Genomic DNA, 24103 nt, shown 5'->3' with positions numbered 1-24103 from the left:
ACTAAATAAAAAGTAACAATTTTAAAGAAGCAGCTTTAAAAATATTTAAATTTATAAAACTATGGGATGTTTAAGTTTATGAAATGTTTATATTTATGATGTCTTTAGAAATATATAACCATAAAAATCAAACAAACAAAAGAGCTTAACAGGACCACAGCAATGAGTGCCAAGCACTAAACAACAGAAATGGAAATATTCTTATCTTATGGTGTAACAAGCCAATGACCCAAGCAGTCTGGCAAAGAGCCAGTACAATATTTTTCCTTACCTTTGGTCGACAGGGTTTAACTAAATAGGATGCATGTCCATCCTCTTTGTCTTTGCTGACTATGTTAAGCTTTAACTATTTTGATAAACTGATTCCTTATAAGAAACTGTGAAATTCTGCCATGGTGCACTATGAATGGATCAGAAAAGTAAGGTCTCTTAGTCTTTATGTGAACTGTATTTATGGTTTTGTAATGTTACCAATGTCTCGTCTTACAGTTTAAAGTTTTATTTTGATGCCAAATGAACTTTAATTAAATCTTCTTCAACTTAAATTTTTTTTGGTTCTTTTTTTTTTTTGGAGCTGAGGTCCGAACCCAGGGCCTTGCGCTTCCTAGGCAAGCGCTCTACCACTGAGCTAAATCCCCAACCCTCAACTTAAATTTTTAAGTCTCAAAGTTAATGGGGATAAAACTCTAAAACGATAATCTTATAAAAAGCTACTAACTCATTGTAAACTGTTAAAGATAATTAAAACATTCACATTAAGGCTCAGTCACCTTATAAATGAACAGATCCCTCAATGTGCTCAGAACTTTGCTTATACTCCTTCTAAATACGAATATAATTCATTTAAAAGGGTGAGCTTTATTTAGCTCCTGTATCTGTTCTTAAAGTTAAGCCTATAGTAGCCAATTAAATGCAAGTCAATTTTGTTTAAATCAGGTATACTTAACAGAGTATGACTCTCAGACTCCTTAGAGATCTACTGAATATGGCATTTAAAATGTTTAAAGACAATGCTCCTTATAATAGACAGAATTTCCAGCTCCTAGAAGCAACTCTAAGGTCCCCAAAGAAGATAATGGGGCACAGGTGACTCTACCTAGATGGTGGTAATGCTGACTACCAGGCTAAGACTATCCTTTGCCTTGCCAAGCATCAGGGCCATGTCCAATCTGTGAACACTTTTGGGTTGGTTGTTCTCACTACATCAGGTCAGTTTCCCCAAATTGCTCCTTCGTAGGAAAATCTCTCAGACCTTCTGTGTCTGACAGCTGAAGGCCAATGCTGTTCTGTGCAGCAGGGGAACATGTAATGATTTCCTGTTTGACCACTGAAGACCTACAACCTCTGTCTCCAGTACAAAGAACACAAGAGACTAGGGTAACTACTTAGGTCGTGGGTAAGCCTCTGTCATTTTCATTGATGCATAGGCCATATAAATTATACTTTCTGTTATAATTTACCCTTTCTAGATCTCTGATGGGGTGGACAGCTAACTGCAGCTTCATTTTAACAGCAGCAAACCGACTAACTCTTATGCCAAGGAGGTAGTTGCTTGGTGAATTCATTTCATATATAAAACCAGATTTCACTTCTTTCTGAAGCTGCTAGGTCTCCTGCTAAAAAAGAGGCAGACAGGGACGTTGCCTTACTGGTAGACTCTCAAAGAGATAAACTCATAAAACAAGTTTCAATAGAGCATTTTACTATTCCTTCATTTAAAGGAATGTGTTTTTGCAGTGAATTCACCCAGTAGTCAAGTACTTGTGTCTCATGGCAAATGATTGGATAGAAAGAAAAGGTTTAGAATTTTATGTAAGTTATGAGGGGCTAAGGAAGCGTTTAAGGTATAATTATCTGAGCTGTAAAGGTCTGAGGATGTGAAATCTTAAGTAGTTGTAAAGGTCTAAGAACGTGTTTTAAGGTGTTAAATGCAAGTTGTAAAAGTCTGAGAAAGTAAGGGGAGAGGGAGGGATTACGGGGATGTTTGCCAGGAAACCGGGAAAGGGAATAACACTCGAAATGTAAATAAGAAATACTCAAGTTAATAAAAAAAAAAAAAGAAAAAAAAAAGTCTGAGAAAGTGAACCCAGGTATGTGAAAAGTAAAAAAGGTGGGGCTGGGGATTTAGCTCAGTGGTAGAGCGCTTACCTAGGAAGCGCAAGGCCCTGGGTTCGGTCCCCAGCTCTGAAAAAAAAAGAATCAAAAAAAAAAGTTTAAATTTCTTTCCTTATCATCATGTTACTATCATATTGAAACTTCTAAAGTTTGCACTATAAATATTAACAAATGAAATTCTGGTAGAGCGTTAATGTAGCCTTGGGAAAGCACTGACTACATCATAATTATCAGCTCAAAAATTTAAATTTCCTTTGGTTGTCTTCTAAGTATAGACTTATGTGCTTCTCACTGTGCTGAAAATATCTCTGTGCAATCTATATGTTCCCAGACCTCTGGATATATCAATCAATCAATCAATCAATCAATCAATCAAAAGGTTAATGCCTCTCAAGTCAAATTCACTTTTAGATCTGCAAATTTCTAGTATTACTCAAAGAAGTGACCACTCAAAGCTGTGCAAAATATGTATATTCCCTTCTATTCTTAAAAACAATTAAACCGGATTTATTTATCTCTATCCTTTAATTATCTGGTGTCTGGAGGCAGGCGGTTTTATTGTTTGCTTCTCCCTGTCCCCTCCTAGCAGATAGCCCTGGGTAAATCCCTGCCCGTGGCTGGGCTGTGTTTCTTTGCTCTAATTTTGTGTGCGGAAACCACATGACTAAGTTCCACTCATGGAGAAACCAGTTCTCCCCTGTCCTAGACTTATATCATTTGTGTGTTTGTGTATTATATCCCAGAATCTCTAAAATAATTTTAGCAATCCCCACTAAAATTCCAATCCAATTCTTAATAGAGTTAGACAGAACAATTTGCAAATTCATCTGGAATAACAAAAAACCCAGAATAGCTAAAGCTATCCTCAACAATAAAAGGACTTCTGGGGGAATCACTATCCCTGAACTCAAGCAGTATTACAGAGCAATAGTGATAAAAACTGCATGGTATTGGTACAGAGACAGACAGATAGACCAATGGAATAGAATTGAAGACCCAGAAATGAACCCACACACCTATGGGCACCTGATTTTTGACAAAATAATTTTAAAAGTGGGTTCAGGCTACCATGTTGGGCCATTTGTTGTGAGAGTTTAGGCTGCCAGCTTTATGGTCCTGGTTGTTTTCATGTGTGCACCTGACCAGGAACTATCTCAGATACATGAATGGCACACACACACACACACACACACACACACACACACACACACACACACACATACACGCACACATTATTCTTTTTTTAATTTTTAATTGCATTGTTGCATTTTTAATTTACATTTTAAATGGTTTTCCCATTTCCTGGGTTTCTCCACCAGAAACCTGCTATCCTACCCCACCCCCCACCCCTACTGCCCCATCCCCATTTCTTCTATGAGGGTGCTCCCTTGGTCACCCACCCACTCCCTCCCACCTCCCCGCCCTGACATTCTCCTACACTGGGGCATTGAGCCTTGACAAGACCAAGGACCTCTCCTCCCACTAATGCCTGACAAGGCCATCCTCTCCTACATATGTGGATGGAGCCATAGGTCCATCCCTGTGTTCTCTTAGGATGGTAGTTTAGTTCCTGGGAGCTCTGAGGATCTCGTTGGTTCACACTATGCTCTTCTTAAGGAGTTGCAAATCCCTTCAGCTACTTCAGTCCTTTCTCTAATCCCTCTCTTGGGAACCCTTTTATCAGTTCAATGGTTGACTGTGAGTTACTCTTAAAAAGCCTTGGCTAATTCAGTGACTGGGCACTCCTAACTCTTCCCCTACAACCCGAGGCTCAGTTGGGGTAGTGGCCAATTGTAAACTCACATGGCTGGTTGGCCTTATCTCCTCCTCCACTACTGTGTCCCTTCCTCCTCTCTCCCAAGTCTGATTCTCCCTACATTCTACCCATACAACTCTGAGTTCTCACTGATTGGCTACAGGCAACTTTATTGATAGAACAAAAACCAATTGAGTGCAAGGAACGTCAGAGTCAGTAAACACAGATTCCTGATCAAAGCACGAGAACCACCACCCTACAGAAAAGGAGGCAATAAGCAAACGTGAACTGTTTAGAAAATGTTTATCTAGGATTAATTAGTGCCACAAATGTGTTATGTAAAGGGTGGGAGTTTCTTTCCAAATACGATATGTAGAATAAAAGGAATAAGTTTACAAATGAAAAATCAGAAAAGTCAATGCCATTTCATAAACAAAGACTCACAACTTGGGCAGGGAGGATAATGTGTCCACCCAGATTTGGCTAAATAGAATTAATTAGTACCTTTAGTACCAATATAGCATATGATACTCAACTTACAATGACAATATTACTCCCATTCATCTGTCATATCCCTTGATGTCCTGGCTTTTGTGCACATTATCATTCAGACCATGTAGTTTTCATGACTACATTCCTGTCAACTTTTCTCCAGCTTCTTCTCTGAGCAGGAATCATGTTATCACTCATGCTGGACACATTCTCCATTGGCCTTTTGTCAATATTGAAGAATACAATTTGCATCTGAATGTCGCTGTGTCAGGGCTGCCTTAAAATGTTCTTCTCACATACAACAAAGGAGTGTGTTTAAGCCAAGATACGCTTTTGTCACATTAGTCTCTTAATGATATGGATGTGCTTTTGGATAATTTAAGACTTCTTTTCTCTTAGATCTGTGAGAACAAAAGAAATAGCAAAGCCCACAGGTCCTGGTATAGAGATCATGACAGTCCCTGATGTGACAGAAAACTGAGGTCCTGATGTTTCTGTCATTATTCTAAAGAGGTATGACTGTAGAATCGATCACCCAACAGCAAAATACTTTTCTTTATTTTTTGACAGTATTGAATCAATTTTTGGCACCGGTTTTTAATCAAGTCTTTCTTCAAAAGTCACCGTTTAAAAGAAAGCTTTGCTTGAACCTTCTGAAACATCAGAAGGCCTCTTTCAGCTGCCTTTCACGTTACATCATGAAACTGTTATCCTGCTTAAATGTCCTCCTAAGCAATGTCTGCTCTTCAATAGCAGATATGACTTATTATGATGCCGCACCGTTTTCATATACTTATGCAACTAAAATGCAGGTACTTTGTTTTTGTAAGATTTAATTTACATTTTTGTATAATGTATTTTACACGATCCATCTTAATATTTAATTGCTTCTTTTACTTCTCTATTACCGATTTTCTTTGGTGTTTTATTGGACATGGTTATATGCTTCGTATAGGTACTTATTTTCATACAAATGCACTTTGGACATATTTCCCTTTAGCCAGCTTACAATCCATTTTCTCCCATTATCTCCTATCTTTAGACCACAGAATTCTCCTATATAATTTCATATTTAATGTAGAAAAATATCATATTAATAAATTATTTGGATGCACAAATGAAGGGAAACATGAAATTTTTCCTTAGGGGGCTGACTTATTGTGTTAAATATTGATAATAATTTCTATGTATGTTCATATCTTGCAAAAGGCATGTTTCCTTCTCCATGGCATATATATATATATATATATATATATATATATATATATTCCATTTCTGTTGATGAGCATGTAATTTGGTTCAGTGTAGTGAGTAGTGCTATAATAAAAAATGATATTCATATATTTCTATGATGTGGTGATTGGGAATCTTTTGGGTGTCAGTAGTAGTAGCACTGAGTCCTATGGTACATATATTTGTATATTTTTTTCTGAGAAAATTTTGTTGTGACTTCAATCCACAGTGGCTTGGCTAATTTGCATGCCCACAATGTACAAGGGTTTCTCATTGTCTACATGCTATTTGCTGTTATTTGTTTTGTTAATGGCTGACTCGACTGACAGGAGATTGAGTACCAATGTAATTTTAACTTGCATTTTCCTGATGCTAGCAATGTTGAACATTTTTCATGCTTATTATACTGCCAAGCTTATGTTTTTCTTTATCTTTCAATAACTATCTGCTCATTTCATTAGCCAGTGTATTGTTGATGGAGCTTCTTGATTTCTTATTTATTTTTTGAGTTATTTTCTTTGGAATATTCTAAACATTTATTGTCTGCTGAAAGTTTAGCCACAAAGATTTCCTCCTTGTTTGTAGACTTTCTCTTCACACTATTCAATGTGTCGTTAGCTTTGCAGAAACTTTTGAACTTTTGCAATTAAATCGTTGAAATTAAATTGCACAATTGCTTGCCTAATTTCCTGAGTTATTGTAATTGTCTTCCGGAAGCCTTTTCTTATGGCTGTAGTATTTAAATTTAATGTTCATATCTGTGGAGAGTGGAGGCAATTGCATGCCATAACATATGTGTGAAGGTCATTGGGTATCAATCCTTGCCTTTCACCTTTTATTTCTTATACAACCTAAACCTGGGTACTCTTCTCTCTGCTTTTGTTTCACAACAGGAATGTAGGATGCCGGATGCACACTACCATGCCCAGCTGCACATGGGTTCTTGGGATCTGGACCAAGATCTTCAGGTTTATGTGGCCAGTCTGTACCTGACAAGCTGTATGCCTGTATATTGAAATATTTTCCTTACAGTTTCCTGTAAGAGTCTCAGAATCTAGGGACTTTTAAACTCTTTAATCAATTAGGAATTCATCTTTTTGTACATGGAAAGAAATAAGTATCTAGTCTCATCTTGTACACATGGATATACATTTCTTTATCTTAAAGAGGCTGCCTTTCAGACAATTTGATGTAGTTCTGTGTTATATCTGAGTACTTTTTTTTCCATTTCATTGATCTTCATGTCTGAGGCTTTCTAACCAGTGCCATGCTGTTTTTATTAAGGTGGCTCGACAGTATAACTTGACATCAGATATGATAAGATCTCTAAAAGATTTTCCTTTGCTCATCATTGAGGCAAAAATGTGTGCAAACCAAACTTATAAGTTTTAATTACTGTGTTTAAGAAATCTATAAAGCAAACATGCCTCTAACATGTAAGCTGCTTGCCTAAGAACAGATACTTCTTGAAACACCAGAGGCTGTGGATTACGTAAGATAATGAGCCATGTGTTTTCACTCCTTTAAACAAGTTTGGTTGGTCCAATTGAACCAGATGTGCTTGATCACAAGTAGGCAGATGTAGATCTACAAGAAATACATCAGGATGTATGTTTGTGCTGTTTGGACATAGGCAGGAGATCCACAGGCAGGAAGTAAGTCAGGATATAGGCTTGTCTCTGATTGGGCCTGGTGGAAAATATGTAGTCTTTTGGGTTTGCCTTTAGAAGCCTCTGCAAATTGTGATTCGTTGTTGAGGTTTAATCTGCTGTTCTGTATTGTGTGCTAAATTCTATATTCTAAGGTCCACTTCGATGAGCGACTTCTCTCATATTCACAAGCTTCTGTTGCACAAACCTTATTTCTTGATTTAAAGCTATTGGTTAAAGTAAATTTGGCGAGACCGGATAAACAGTTCTCTGCACCAAAATCCCGTGGGAGGGAGAGCTAAACCTTCAGAGAGGCAGACACGCCTGGGAAACCAGAAGGGACTGCACTCTGCACACATTACTGATTCCAGAGGAAAACACCAAACACCATCTGGAACCCTGGTGCACTGAAGCTCCCGGAAACAGCAGCGCAGATCTTCCTGGTTGCTGCCACCGCAGAGAGCTCGTGGGCAGCACCCCGCGATCAACTTGAGCCTCGGGACCACAGGTAAGACCAACTTTTCTGCTGCAAGTGACTTGCCTGGTGAACTCGGGACACACAGAGGCAGAATTCCTCTAGGACCGGGCACTCCCTGTGTTTACCAGGAGTCCCACACCCGTGGATCCTGGCCCGCAGCAGCTCTCTGCTCCCAGACCCTGTGGGAGAGAGACCTCACCGCCTGGTCAGGTTGGCACTCCTGAGGCTGCAGAGCGGAAGAGACCACCAACACTGCCCACCCCTACCCACATCCCTGGCCCAAGAGGAAACTGTATAAGGCCTCTGGGTTCCCGTGGGGGAGGGCCCAGGAGTGGCAGGACCCCTGCGCCTGAGACACTGCCGGAACCTGAAGGAACAGACCAGATACACAGTTCTCTGCACCCAAATCCTGTGGGAGGGAGAGCTAAACCTTCAGAGAGGCAGACACGCCTGGCAAACTAGAAGAGAATGCACTCTGCACACATTACTGATTGCAGAGGAAAACACCAAACCCCATCTGGAACCCTGGTGCACTGAAGCTCCCGGAAAGGGCGGCACAGATCTTCCTTGTTGTTACCCCCACGGAGAGCTCGTAGGCAGCACCCCACAAGCAAACTTGAGCCTCGGGACCACAGGTAAGACCAACTTTTCTGCTCCAAGTGACCTGCCTGGTGATCTCAAGACACAGGCCCACAGGAACAGCTGAAGACCTGTAGAGAGGAAAAACTACACGCCCGAAAGCAGAACACTCTGTCCCCATAACAGGCTGAAAGAAAACAGGAAAACAGGTCTACAGCACTCCTGACACACAGGCTTATAGGACAGTCTAGCTACTGTCAGAAATAGCAGAACAAAATAACACTAGGGATAATCTGATGACGAGAGGCAAGCGCAGGAACCCAAGCAACAGAAACCAAGACTACATGGCACCATCGGAGCCCATTCTCCCATCAAAACAAACATGGAATATCCAAACACACCAGAAATGCAAGATCTAGTTTCAAAATCATATTTGATCATGATAATGGAGGACTTCAAGAAAGATGTGAAGAACTCCCTTAGAGAACAAGTAGAAGCCTACAGAGAGGAATCGCAAAAATCCCTGAAAGAATTCCAGGAAATCATAAATAAACAAGAAGAAGCCCATAGAGAGGAGTCACAAAAATCCCTGAAAGAATTCCAGGAAAACACAATCAAACAGTTGAAGGAATTAAAAATGGAAATAGAAGCAATCAAGAAAGAACACATGGAAACAACCCTGGATATAGAAAACCAAAAGAAGAGACAAGGAGCTGTAGATACAAGCTTCACCAACAGAATACAAGAGATGGAAGAGAGAATCTCAGGAGCAGAAGATTTCATAGAAATCATTGACTCAACTGTCAAAGATAATGTAAAGTGGAAAAAGGTACTGGTCCAAAACATACAGGAAATACAGGACTCAATGAGAAGATCAAACCTAAGGATAATAGGTATAGAAGAGAGTGAAGACTCCCAGCTCAGAGGACCAGTAAATATCTTCAACAAAATCATAGAAGAAAACTTCCCTAACCTAAAAAAAGAGATACCCATAGGCATACAAGAAGACTACAGAACTCCAAATAGATTGGACCAGAAAAGAAACACCTCCCGCCACATAATAATCAAAACACCAAACGCACAAAATAAAGAAAGAATATTAAAAGCAGTAAGGGAAAAAGGTCAAGTAACATATAAAGGGAGACCTATCAGAATCACACCAGACTTTTCGCCAGAAACTATGAAGGCCAGAAGATCCTGGACTGATGTCATACAGACCCTAAGAGAACACAAATGCCAGCCCAGGTTACTGTATCCTGCAAAACTCTCAATTAACATAGATGGAGAAACCAAGATATTCCATGACAAAACCAAATTTACACAATATCTTTCTACAAATCCAGCACTACAAAGGATAATAAATGGTAAAGCCCAACATAAGGAGGCAAGCTATACCCTATAAGAAGCAATAAACTAATCCTTGGCAACAAAACAATGAGAAGAAAAGCACACAAACATAACCTCACATCCAAATATGAATATAACAGGAAGCAATAAATACTATTCCTTAATATCTCTCAACATCAATGGCCTCAACTCCCCAATAAAAAGACATAGATTAACAAACTGGATATGCAACGAGGACCCTGAATTCTGTTGCCTACAGGAAACACACCTCAGAGACAAAGACAGACACTACCTCAGAGTGAAAGGCTGGAAAACAACTTTCCAAGCAAATGGTCGGAAGAAGCAAGCTGGAGTAGCCATTCTAATATCAAATAAAATCAATTTTCAACTAAAAGTCATCAAAAAATAAGGAAGGACACTTCATATTCATCAAAGGAAAAATCCACCAAGATGAACTCTCAATCCTAAATATCTATGCCCCAAATACAAGGGCACCTACATACGTAAAAGAAACCTTACTAAAGCTCAAAACACACATTGCACCTCACACAATAATAACAGGAGATTTCAACACCCCACTCTCATCAATGGACAGATCATGGAAGCAGAAATTAAACAGAGACGTACACAGACTAAGAGAAGTCATGAGCCAAATGGACTTGGCAGATATTTATAGAACATTCTATCCTAAAGCAAAAGGATATAACTTCTTCTCAGCTCCTCATGGTACTTTCTCCAAAATTGACCATATTATTGGTCAAAAAACGGGCCTCAACAGGTACAGAAAGATAGAAATAATCCCATGCGTGCTATCGGACCACCACGGCATAAAACTGGTCTTCAATAACAATAAGGGAAGAATGCCCACATATACGTGGAAATTGAACAATGCTCTACTCAATGATAACCTGGTCAAGGAAGAAATAAAGAAAGAAATTAAAGACTTTTTAGAATTTAATGAAAATGAAGGTACAACATACCCAAACTTATGGGACACAATGAAAGCCGTGCTAAGAGGAAAACTCATAGCGCTGAGTGCCTGCAGAAAGAAACAGGAAAGAGCATATGTCAGCAGCTTGACAGCACACCTAAAAGCTCTAGAACAAAAAGAAGCAAATACACCCAGTAGAAGTCAGGAAATAATCAAACTCAGAGCTGAAAACAACCAAGTAGAAACAAAAAGGACCATAGAAAGAATCAACAAAACCAAAAGTTGGTTCTTTGAGAAAATCAACAAGATAGATAAACCCTTAGCCAGACTAACGAGAGGACAGAGAGAGTGTGTCCAAATTAACAAAATCAGAAATGAAAAGGGAGACATAACTACAGATTCAGAGGAAATTCAAAAAATCATCAGATCTTACTATAAAAGCCTGTATTCAACAAAACTTGAAAATCTGCAGGAAATGGACAATTTCCCAGACAGATACCAGGTACCGAAGTTAAATCAGGAACAGATAAACCAGTTAAACAACTCCATAACTCCTAAGGAAATAGAAGCAGTCATTAAAGGTCTCCCAACCAAAAAGAGCCCAGGTCCAGACGGGTTTAGTGCAGAATTCTATCAGACCTCCATAGAAGACCTCATAACAATATTATCCAAACTATTCCATAAAATTGAAACAGATGGATCACTACCGAATTCCTTCTATGAAGCCACAATTACTCTTATACCTAAACCACACAAAGACGCAACAAAGAAAGAGAACTTCAGACCAATTTCCATTATGAATATCGACGCAAAAATACTCAATAAAATTCTGGCAAACCACATCAAAACAATCATCCACCATGATCAAGTAGACTTCATCCCAGCCATGCAAGGATGGTTTAATATACGGGAAACCATCAACGTGATCCATTATATAAACAAATTGAAAGAACAATACCACATGATCATTTCAATAGATGCTGAGAAAGCATTTGACAAAATTCAACACCCCTTCATGATAAAAGTCCTGGAAAGAATAGGAATTCAAGGCCCGTACCTAAACATAGTAAAAGCCATATACAGCAAACCAGTTGCTAACATTAAACTAAATGGAGAGAAACTTGAAGCAATCCCACTAAAATCAGGGACTAGACAACGCTGCCCACTCTCTCCCTACTTATTCAATGTAGTTCTTGAAGTTCTAGCGAGAGCAATCAGACAACCAAAGGAGGTCAAGGGGATACAGATCGGAAAAGAAGAAGTCAAAATATCACTATTTGCAGATGATATGATAGTATATTTAAGTGATCCCAAATGTTCCACCAGAGAACTACTAAAGCTGATAAACAACTTCAGCAAAGTGGCTGGGTATAAAATTAACTCAAATAAATCAGTAGCCTTCCTCTACACAAAAGAGAAACAAGCCGAGAAAGAAATTAGGGAAACGACACCCTTCATTATAGACCCAAATAATATACCTCGGAGTGACTTTAACCAAGCAAGTAAAGATTTGTACAATAATAACTTCAAGACACTGAAGGAAGAAATTGAAGAAGACCTCAGAAGATGGAAAGATCTCCCATGCTCATGGATTGGCAGGATTAATATAGTAAAAATGGCCATTTTACCAAAAGTGATCTACAGATTCAATGCAATCCCCATCAAAGTACCAATCCAATTCTTCAAAGAGTTAGACAGAACAATTTGCAAATTCATCTGGAATAACAAAAAACCCAGGATAGCTAAAACTATCCTCAACAATAAAAGGACTTCAGGGGGAATCACTATCTCTGAACTCAAGCAGTATTACAGAGCAATAGTGATAAAAACTGCATGGTATTGGTACAGAGACAGACAGACAGACCAATGGAATACAATTGAAGACCCAGAAATGAACCCACACACCTATGGTCACTTGATTGTTGACAAAGGAGCCAAAACCATCAAATGGAAAAAAGATAGCATTTTCAGCAAATGGTGCTGGTTCAACTGGAGGTCAACCTGTACAAGAATGCAGATCGATCCATTCTTATCACCCTGTACAAAGCTTAAGTCCAAGTGGATCAAGGACCTCCACATCAAACCAGACACTCTCAAACTAATAGAAGAAAAATTAGGGAAGCATCTGGAACACATGGGCACTGGAAAAAATTTTCTGAACAAAACACCAATGGCTTATACTCTAAGATCAAGAATCGACAAATGGGATCTCATAAAACTGCAAAGCTTCTGTAAGGCAAAGGACACTGTCGTTAGGACAAAACGGCAAACAACAGATTGGGAAAAGATCTTTACCAATCCTACAACAGATAGAGGCCTTATATCCAAAATATACAAAGAACTCAAGAAGTTAGACTGCAGGGAAACAAATAACCCTATTAAAAATTGGGGTTCAGAGCTAAACAAACAATTCATAGCTGAGGAATGCCGAATGGCTGAGAATCACCTAAAGAAATGTTCAACATCTTTAGTCATAAGGGAAATGCAAATCAAAACAACCCTGAGATTCCACCTCACACCAGTCAGAATGGCTTAGATCAAAAACTCAGGAGACAGCAAATGCTGGCGAGGATATGGAGAAAGAGGAACACTCCTCCATTGTTGGTGGGGATGCAGACTGGTACAACCATTCTGGAAATCAGTCTGGAGGTTCCCCAGAAAATTGGACATTAAACTACCTGAGGATCCAGCTATACCTCTCTTGGGCATATACCCAAAAGATGCCCCAACATATAAAAAAGACACGTGCTCCACTATGTTCATCACAGCCTTATTTATAATAGCCAGAACCTGGAAAGAACCCAGATGCCCTTCAACAGAGGAATGGACACAGAAAATGTGGTACATCTACACAATGGAATATTACTCAGTTATCAAAAACAATGACTTTATGAAATTCGTAGGCAAATGGTTGGAACTGGAAAATATCATCCTGAGTGAGCTAACCCAATCACAGAAAGACATACATGGTATGCACTCATTGATAAGTGGCTATTAGCCCAAATGCTTGAATTACCCTAGATGCCTAGAACAAATGAAACTCAAGAAGGATGATCAAAATGTGAATGCTTCACTCCTTCTCTAAAAGGGGAACAAGAATACCCTTGGCAGGGAAGAGAGAGGCAAAGATTAAAACAGAGACTGAAGGAACACCCATTCAGAGCCTGCCCCACATGTGGCCCATACATATACAGCCACCCAATTAGACAAGATGGATGAAGCAAAGAAGTGCAGACCGACAGGAACCGGATGTAGATCGCTCCTGAGAGACACAGCGAGAATACAGCAAATACAGAGGCGAATGCCAGCAGCAAACCACTGAACTGAGAATAGGACCCCCGTTGACGGAATCAGAGAAAGAACTGGAAGAGCTTGAAGGGGCTTGAGACCCCATATGTACAACAATGCCAAGCAACCAGAGCTTCCAGGGACTAAGTCACTACCTAAAGACTATACATGGACTGACCCTGGACTCTGACCTCATAGGTAGCAATGAATATCCTAGTAAGAGCACCAGTGGAAGGGGAAGCCCTGGGTCCTACTAAGACTGAACCCCCAGTGAACTAGACTGTTGGGGGGAGGGCGGCAATGGGGGGAGGGTGGAGAGGGGAACACCCATAAGGAAGGGGAGGGGGGTAGGGGATGTTTGCCCGGAAACCGGGAAAGGGAATAACACTCGAAATGTATATAAGAAATACTCAAGTTAATTAAAAAAAAAGTAAATTTGGCTATAGCCAATTATTGGAAGCATTAGAGGTATGTGGGTTTGTAGTGACCTGGTTCATGGATAGACATGAGAGGAGAAGGAAAAAATGGGAGAGAGAGAGAAGGAAGCCGCCATGAAGAAGAAATGAACCATGAGCACATGGCCAGAAGAAACACCAAGTATCTGGTGTAAACATTGGGAAAGTAGCCAGGCCAGCAGTTAGAAGAGTAGATGAGGAGTTACCCCAAAAATTGTCAAAATCACATAAAATAACCATAGTCTGAGTCTCACTTATTTGTAAGCTAGTTGCGGATAAGCATAAAGTAGTTAGGCTACAGCTCATGGTCATTATCTAAGAACTGCAGGGGGACTTGGCCAGAGTTCGTATTCCTGGCATTTATTTACTTAAAGTATGCTTTGAAGTTGTCTCCAAATTGTGGTAGAAGTCAGATTCTTGCCCAGTGGCCACAGTGTATAGTGGCATGTAGGTTCTGCACACCAACCTCTTGTCCTCTGCAAGTACTCTGCCATCCCGAATCTCCAGCCCCTGCATATAACTTTTGAATGTTTTCATTTCTATCATACTCATCTAATAATCATTATGAATGTGAGGTCTTTGCATCGTCCATTCTTTCATTCTATATAGTATTGATTGGCCTGGAATTCACTGTGTACGTGGGTTCATCCACAATGTTGAACAAATTTTATGTGCTTCCTGGCTTGAGTAATGAAGGAGCAGGCAGTTTTTTCAATCTTAAGAACTAAAAATGTGCATTAACAGTTTATCTTCCAGGATACAAAAGAAAAAAGGAATTTGAGAAAAAAATTTCCAAAATTAAGGATATAAAACTTGAATAATTCTAAAATTTACCGAAGGAAGTAAAGTCGGGTCTATTTAATATGAGAAAAGAGTGTTATCATGATTGAATATATTGATTGTCCCTCAGTATCATAGAACTGGGAAACAAGACCTGGTCGAGGAAGTCATTTGAGTTCTTTAAACATTTTCCCCTGTGATACCATTATTTTGTTTTACTATAGAAATGGGCACTTCGGATACTTTCTCCTGTCCCCCATCTGCCTCTTCACTCTTCTGCCTTACTTTGATGCACCAAGAATATCCTCTGCAAATGATGGGCATCTAAATTTGAACTTCTGAGAACCTATGAGGCAATACAATTTTCCCCAATAAATATCACTTAGTACCTCACATTCTTTCAGAGCAATAAACAGATTATTAAGACATATCATAGTAAAAACCTAATAAACAAAGTAGTTAATACTACAGGGAGAGAGGCACTGAACAAAGATTCCTCTGTGCTTCAGGTCTACAATGACTTGTAAAAAAAAGTGTGAAAATCTTTGAGAAATACAGAAATATAAAGACTGTTTTTGTCTCAGTAGGATATTATTAATAAAACTTCTGGGGATGAATTGGAAATGATAACAGTAAAACATAAACCAGCTCAAGTTCCGAATAGATAGGCTGGGGTCCACACAATGCAGATGAAATTGATGGATATCTTGGATACAAAGTTATTTGTTTCCACTTTAGCATTCTTCACAGCACTCCTCCTAGTGTTCTGTTTAAAGAAACAGAGAAACCCACAATGTATCAGTTAACAAAGAGATGTAAGCATAAAACTGTCAAATTGAAATGTTGGAGAGATAAAATATTTGATGGGTTCAACTGAACTTTAAGTATAGGTAAGAAGGAATTCAGTACAACTGGGAACTGTATAAAATTCATTCGCTATAGAATACAAACAGGTACAAAGAAATTATGTGTCAGGGCATAGGGTGGGCTGGTGGGAACCAGAGCAAAGAATATGCTATTTAATGGTCTGAATGTACACATACAAGTAATACCATTTTCAAAAAAAAGCAAAATTAGAAACAATGGGAAGGAAAATGTTTAAGGACATTGTGCCTGGGCACTTAAGCTATTTCAACTTGACATATTTAAGAAAATTAGTGAGCTTTAAATCTGAATAATGGAAAGGTAGCATGTAGGCACATACACGAATACAGCTAGAGCCAATTACAGAAAGCCAAAGAGTCATTCTTTATGATAGCTGGAGGGAGGGAAATAACAAGCACATAGGTGCAAGACATCCCGAGAGCCAACTGAAATATCAATTCTGATTTACTCATTAGGAACAGGGCAAGCCAAAATAATTGAGTAGCGTCTGATGAAACATGAAATTTTATCTCCTGTGAAATTATCTTTGAAAGTCAATATTGATTATCAAATTGACAGGACCTGGATTCACTTAGGAGACACTTATGAGGGACTATCTGGATGAGGTTAGCCTCTGGCCATGGCTTTGGTGATTATCTTGATTAGGTTAATAGAAGTGGGAAGCCTAGTTCTAGAGGCTTGGGTCCTGGTCTGAGTTAAAAGGAGGATGTGAACTGAGCCCAATAGTTCTTCTCAGGATGGAAAACATTATTAATACACAAAGCCGGTTGCAGTAAAAAAATGTTTATAATGTTTTCTAGGAATTTCTTAAAACAGCAAACATGTCTATTGCAGCATTGTAAAATGGGAGCATATAACTTCCCAAACCAGATAGGCCCAACTGCTAATGGAATTTATAAATGTAATAGTGAAATCGAGAGTTCAGATGTTATCCTTAGGTTAAAAAGAAGGTCATATAATTAATAACAAGTACTTCCTACCCATAAAATTTGTGAACAATTGTTATGCTCATTAAATGCATAAACCAAACAAAATCAGAATCGTGAGTACACACTCTGTTATTCCAGTTATGTCGAGGCCTAAAGGAGGCAGAGTTGACAGCATGATACAGATCAAAACAGGAGCTGCCTGTTGATTTCATAGATATGACTGAAACACAAAAGCATCAAAGTGATAATGTGCTCCTGCAAATAGTAAGAGTTCGTGCCTGAAAGCCACTTCCTCATAAAATTTTAAAATGCATCATAAGCTCTTTATGAATTGGAATTAACAAACTTTTATTCAATCTATAATTTATAAATATTTTCTTCAATTTGGTAGGCTTCCTTTCATTTTATTGGTAGTATAGTTTAATGAACCAAGGATTTGAAAGTCAGTTGACATCAGCAATGTGTGTGAACTGTATTGTTTGTAAAGTTGTTTAGTTGTATCAAGTCCTTTGAAATTACACGTCAATAAGAAAATGGAGGGTTCTGCTTCTGCAACACGTGGTGTTAAAAAGTACTAGGGCTTCCAGTGAATTTGAACATTGTTTTAACTATATTGGCTTCATAACAATGAACTGATAAGCCAAGAATGCCTTGGCTTATCTATTTTCCTCATTTTTTTCTGTCCCTGTTTTATGGTGGTGTGCAAACAAATATTTCACTTTTAGTTTCTATATAGTTTCCTCTTTTATGTTACCCATAAATGGACTATCAATTTTTAAAATTGTAATAGACTCGTGTCTCATACATCCCCAAAACATTTTCTGTTCCCTCCTTCTCTCCACATGCACCTGTTTCCTCTTCAGAAAAATACAGGCCTCCAGGAGATGGTAGCCAAAAACGACCAAACACTATACAATAAGGCAGGAAAAAAACTCTCATATGGAATTGGACAAGGCAACTAAATAAGAAGAAAAGAGTCTCAAGAGCAGGCAAGAATCAGAGATATATCCCATCCCATCGTTAGTAGTCTCAAAAACGTGACAAAACTCACAACAATAACATATATAAAAGAGTACCTGGTAAGACTCACTCAGGCCCCATTCTTACCATTACAGTCTCTACGAGGTCATGTGACCCTGCTTAGATGATTTAGTGGGCCCTATTTCCCCAATGTTATGCATCTCTTCTGACTCCTACAGTATTTTCTCCCCTAATTCCTCAGTGTTCGGCGCTATCTAATGGGAGAGACTGAATGGAGACCCAAAACTTTACTCTTCAATTTAGACTCTCTCTCTCTCCAATTTAGTCTCTCTCTCTCTCTCTCTCTCTCTCTCTCTCTCTCTCTTTCTCTCTGCATAATGTCTGGCAAGTAGGTCTCTGAACTCATTCTCATCTGCTGCCACAGGAATCTGATCTCATGGTAACTAGACCAGGCATCAATCTATGACTATACCAGAATATCATTAGGAATAATTTTGCTGGTTATTTTTCTTGCTCCTGTATTTGGTTCTACCCATCCAGGCGGTATAGGGCATGGGATTCCCTCCCTTGGCACGTTCCTGAAGTTCACCCAAACATTGATTGACCACTTCCACCAGTTCTGTGCCACCATTGCCTCAGCACATTCTACACATGAGGACCGAAAGTAGGTAGAGGGTTTTCATTCTGGATTGGTGTCCAGGTTTCTCTTTTCGAAGTCTGAAAAATTCCTTCTTATGCCAAAGTGACTAGCATGTAAACATGAAAAGTGCAAAGCCCACAACTCTCTGTGTTCAATAAACTGTGTTGAAGTTGGCTTCAGCAAAGGGGTCCAACTGTCAGTTTTAAGAGAGCAATTTTCTATTCTAGCAACAGCCTGGGTTCTTTAGGGATCTAAAACAGGATCTTGTTGGCCATACTTAATCAAACTTAATCTAATTCCACCACTGGGAGCCTTGCCTAGCTAAAAAACATGGCCAGTTCAGACTCTCAGCTCTCTGTTACTAGGAAGCCTCATGAGGGTCACCCTCGTAGATTCCAGAAAGTGTCCACTGTAATTGATTTCTACACTCCACTCAATGACCCCCATACCATCTCTCTCTCCTGGTACTTTCTCTACATTTCCCCTTCACTTGACCCTGCCTATCCCCTGCCTACCCACCCCCAATCTGCCTCAATAGTCTATGTCCCCTTCCTAGGGAGATCCATACTTCCTTTCTATACTCCACTTTTTCACCTAACATCTCTAAGTCTGTGGATTGTAGATGATTGGCATTTGCTCGACAGCTAATATCCACTTATAAATTAGTACATAGCATTTTGTACTAGATCTTTCTAGGTCTGGGTTACCCAACTAGGATGATTTTTTTTTAAATTTCTAGTTTCATCCATTTGTCTGTATTTTTAATGATGTCTTTTTTCTTAAAGCACAGAGTAATACTCAATTTTGTAAATGTACGATATTTTCTTTAGTCATTCTTCAGTAGAGGGACGTTTAGGTTGTATCAAGTTTCTTGTTATTATGAATAAAGCTTCAGTGAGCCTATTTGAACAAGAGTTCTTGTGGTATGATAGAGTATCCATTGGATATATGCTCAAGAGTTGTATACTTAGGATTTGAGGTAGATCAATTCCCAGGTATCTGATGAGCCACCATACTGATTTCCATAGTGATTGCACAAGTCAATGGGGGCATGTTCCCCAGCATGAGCTGCCACTCATTCTTGATCTTATCTATTATGACAGTATAAGACAGTATCTCAGAGTAATTTTAATTTGTGTTTCCCTGATGGCTAAGGATGCTATAAGTTTAAGTGTTTTTCAGGTATTGTATTCCTCTATTGAGAATTCTTTGTTTAGATCCGTTACCCTTTTTAATGGGATTATTTGCTTTTTAATATCTAGGATTTTTTAGCTCTTGTGTATTTGATAATTTTGATAGGGATTGTTTTGGATCTATAGATTGCTTGTGATAAAAATGGTGATTTTCACTTTGTCAACCCTGCCAATCCGTGAGCATGGGAGATCTTGCCATCTGATATCTTTGTCTCCCTTGAATTTGATTATGGCTATAGGTTTTCTGTAAATTCCCTCTGTTATGTTTAAGTATGTCCTTTTTGTCCCTAATGATTTTGTCAAAGATTTTTTGATAGGATGATTATGTGTTGATCATGTGGATTTTTTTAAATAAATTATTCTTTTATATTGTTGGTTTGTTTTAGCCTTGGCTGTATTGGAACTACAGACTAGGTTGATCTTAAACTCACAAATTTTCACCTGCCTATGTCTCCTGAATGCTGGAATTAGAGATGTGCGCCATCACCATCCAGCTTCTAAATGTGGATTTTCTTGATTATTATAAATTATTTTATATGTATCAATATTTTTCCAGAATGTAATTATGTATGCCACATCTATGCCTGGTGTCCCACAGAGATCAGAAAATTTTGGAAACTGTGGAACTGACCTTATATGCATGGAATTATAAATGATTATTAGCTACCACGTAAGGTTGTGAATTGAACCCATGTCTTTTGTAAGGGTAGCAAGTGCCCTAAACATCGGAGCCAACTCTGCAGCATTATTCTCAATTTCAATTTTATATTACTTACTTATTCATTTTGACATGAACACTTATGATTAATGTCAGGTATTGTAGCTTATGAAAAAGCACAATATTTTAAATACAAGAAGTAAGCAATTATATGTAGAAAACCCATCATCAGGATGTCAGCCTTTGAGATATAATGAGTGAGATTAAAAAGAGACCACCAAGAAGTATAATCACCACACGATTCCAAGAGAGCCTCCCATAGCCAATAGATCAAAGTAGATCTGACATTTGTTTTTTAAACAATTTTTCAGTAAAATATACGGAAGCTATTTGTTAAGAATTGGGCACTCAGCATACAAAGAATATAGCCAGTGAAACCCGAGGAGTTCTTTACTGCAAAGTTGGACTAGAGGATCAAATTGTTTTTCTCTCCAAATAGTTGCTATAGGAAACACCTAGCCAGGGCTCTGGCCTTCGAAATCCTCATCTGCTCTGCTGAGGGTCCTTTCCCTCTGTATGCCCTGCTGTTCATGCTTGTGTTTTCTCACCCCTAATCACAGTCTTTCTCTACTGGCTGATTGTACTTGCTGTGACTGAAACTTCTCCTGCTCTATTCTGTTGAGCTTGGGAGTTTTCCTGCCTTTTAAATTCTTTAAGTGGCAGAAAAACAAACACGATCAAGACCCCTAGAAGGTAACATTGCTGGAACCTCATCTCAAGATTTCTTCTGAGGACCACCAGCTAATCAATGTGAGGGTAAACCTGCACTAGGGTGTAAGGATGGCAAGCCACAGCAGGCGCAGGGAGGTGTGATCACGGGGCAGCATGTAACTTTCTCACATTTTGGAATGGGGCTGGTAATTTTATTTTCTTCTTTTTTAACAAGAAAGGCCTCCTTTGACACCTCACTTTCTTACTCTTGTACCTGTGTAATGTAGAAAGCAAGGGAAACTGCTTGGTCACCACAGCCCTGTCAAATGAAACTAGAATTCACTATTAATCCAAGCCCTGGCTCCACAGAGCAGTAACCTCACAAAGATCAGCGCTAGGAGAACAGATATTCCTTGGGAGATTTGGGGATCTACTCTCCACCTAAAGTCAGATAAACATTTGGATTTTTAAAAGAACCAAAATCTTCTATCCTTCCTACATCCCTTCTGCAACCTTGAGAGAAAGACAAGATCTCTTTTTTTCTTTGAATTGTAATTGGAAGATAGATAATTCTTTCTTGGTCTCAAGGAACCATGTGAGAGTCAGACCTCACATTACGATTCTAGCTACTCGAACAACACCATATGGAATCTCTGTCCTTGAGTTGAGACCATAGAATTCCTTTCTCTGGTTCTTTATTTTGCTATGTTGGGTTTCCCTTCTTAGACCATACATACTGTCTCCCTCTATATCCATTCTAATCCAACTAAGGTTCATTTTTAAGTAAAATCATATACATTAATCTGTGAACTGTGTGGATACCACAGGTATCTGTGATCTGGCCAGAGATGAGCTCATTTTACTATAAAACAGAGCTCACTGTGAGTACCTTCAGTTTCCCACCATTTTGACTGGTGGCCTTTCTGTTGCTGTGAAAAGACTCTATGACCATGAAACCTCTTAAAAAGAAAGACATTCAATTGGGATTTCCTTATAGTTTCAGATGTTTAGTCCATTGTCATCATGATTGAAAGTATTGTGGCACGCAGGCAGGCATTGTGGTGGAGAAGGAGCTAAGAACTCTGTATCTTGATCTAAAGGCAGCAGAAATGAATCTGAGCTTCTAAGACTTCAAAGCCAGCCCCTTCAGTGACACCTTTCCTCCAACAAGGCCACACCTATTCCAATAAGGTCATACCTCCAAATAGTGCCACTTCTTATGAGTCAAATGTTCAGAGACATGAATCTACAGGAGCATTTCCTACTCAAACCACCACAAGGCCTCATTAAGATGGCGGCAACCATGTATCTTGGACACCATCTTGATTCATGACATCATCAAAATGTCAAATGCCATGTGACTTCATTGCCATCTTGATTAGATTAAGAAGTAATATCAGACTTCTACTGTGATCTTTTTTTGACTTTTTTTTTACTTAATACATTCAATGGTTTCTATGGAAGACAAGATTTCTCAGCAATTTGCCTCCAATACTGGATGGCTAAGCCCCTGAGGTTTGTAGTGGTCCAGAGTTGAATATCAGTAAATCCAAGATCCAAGTGGACACTCAAAGAGCAAGTTTGCCAGGTGCTAGGTAAGCAGCATCTAAGACAGAGGCAGGATCAGCCTAGTTGGGCAAGAGGTTGGAGAGGCAAGTTCTGGTGGGCCTTCCTGCCTGCTCTTTCTGCTTGGTGTTGCCATATCCACTTCCTGAAACTAAAATAGAATGGTCCTCCCTTCTCAAAAATTTCTTGGCTCCATGTTGGCATGCTCCTTTTCCAGCTCCATGGCATTCTGGGTATACTTGCTTTTGGTTTTTCTCTTTCAGTCACAGTAACAAAGAAAGGTATACAAGAGGGAACGGCCTAATGCCATCACCGTCTAAGTTTACTACATACCTGCTTTTGTTGTTGTTCTTTTCTATGTTTATTATTCTCTAGATTATTACAGAGCTTGAATTATGTGATCAATTACAAGGAGGCTCTCCAAAACCAGATATATTCCTCTTTCCGTAAAAAGAAAGCAAGGCTGTTGACATGCATGCTTCCTAGCTGGATTTTAAAATTGTTGACATGGACTTGCATCCTAAGAAAATGGACAAGAGGTTAGAGAGACCCTAAAGACAAACAATTTGTCCCCTTCCCTTTCCATTTTGAATAATTTGTACCTTTCCTCTTCCCCTCCACTCACTAAAATCTCACAACTTATGCAAGGCTAAGGGCTGGAATTTTCTCACCAGCTATCACTTGTTCAGATGTCTTTTTGAGATGTGCCAGATACCACTCCCTTCTGCATGAAACAAGAGGTTATCTTACTTCCCTGTAAACAACAGGATCTTAAGCCACTATGCGGCTTCCAGCCAAGAGAAAAGTGTTTTATCATTTTGGCTCTCATCTTTGTCTACCTTACAGATAAAGATAGAAGGAACTAGTTTCTATTCCTTACAGTGCAGGGCTTCTTCTCCCTTTTATCGGTCCTGTGATAAGGTAAGAAGAATATTAATAATGATATCTAGAGTACAAGTAGAAACTGGCTTGTCAGGGACTGTATAGCAGGCATGGGTAAATATGGATTAATCTCACACTAGGGTACCTGTCCTGGGGTGTTAGATTTATGCCCATCACTGTCATTTTGTTGGCCCGGATATGCCCTCTCTGTCTGCTGGGCTGAGGGTCTCAGGAGGATTAATTGACATTCCATTGGCCTCTCACAATATTTGTTTCACTTCACAAATTGGACCAAAACCTTCTCCACAGTCCTCACTTGATTAACTCCTCAATAACTGTACCATGTTAAACCCTTTGCTTCAAAAATATCATCTCCTTAGTAGCCCTTGGGCCAAATCTTTTCTCCAGAACCAGCTTCTTGAATATGCTTGTTTTCCTTGATCAAAAGAAGGACAAAAGACAGTCTCTTCATTTTTTTAAAGAAAGAGTATTTGTTAAGATTTTTAGCCTGTCTGAAATTGTTTGTGTGTGTACATGCACGCACACACACACACA

The sequence above is a fragment of the Rattus norvegicus genome, chromosome 20 (genome assembly GCF_021556685.1).
Source record: "Rattus norvegicus strain SHRSP/BbbUtx chromosome 20, alternate assembly SHRSP_T2T, whole genome shotgun sequence".
Classification (NCBI taxonomy): Eukaryota; Metazoa; Chordata; class Mammalia; order Rodentia; family Muridae; genus Rattus; species Rattus norvegicus.
Note: the sequence above shows the minus strand (reverse complement) of the source record.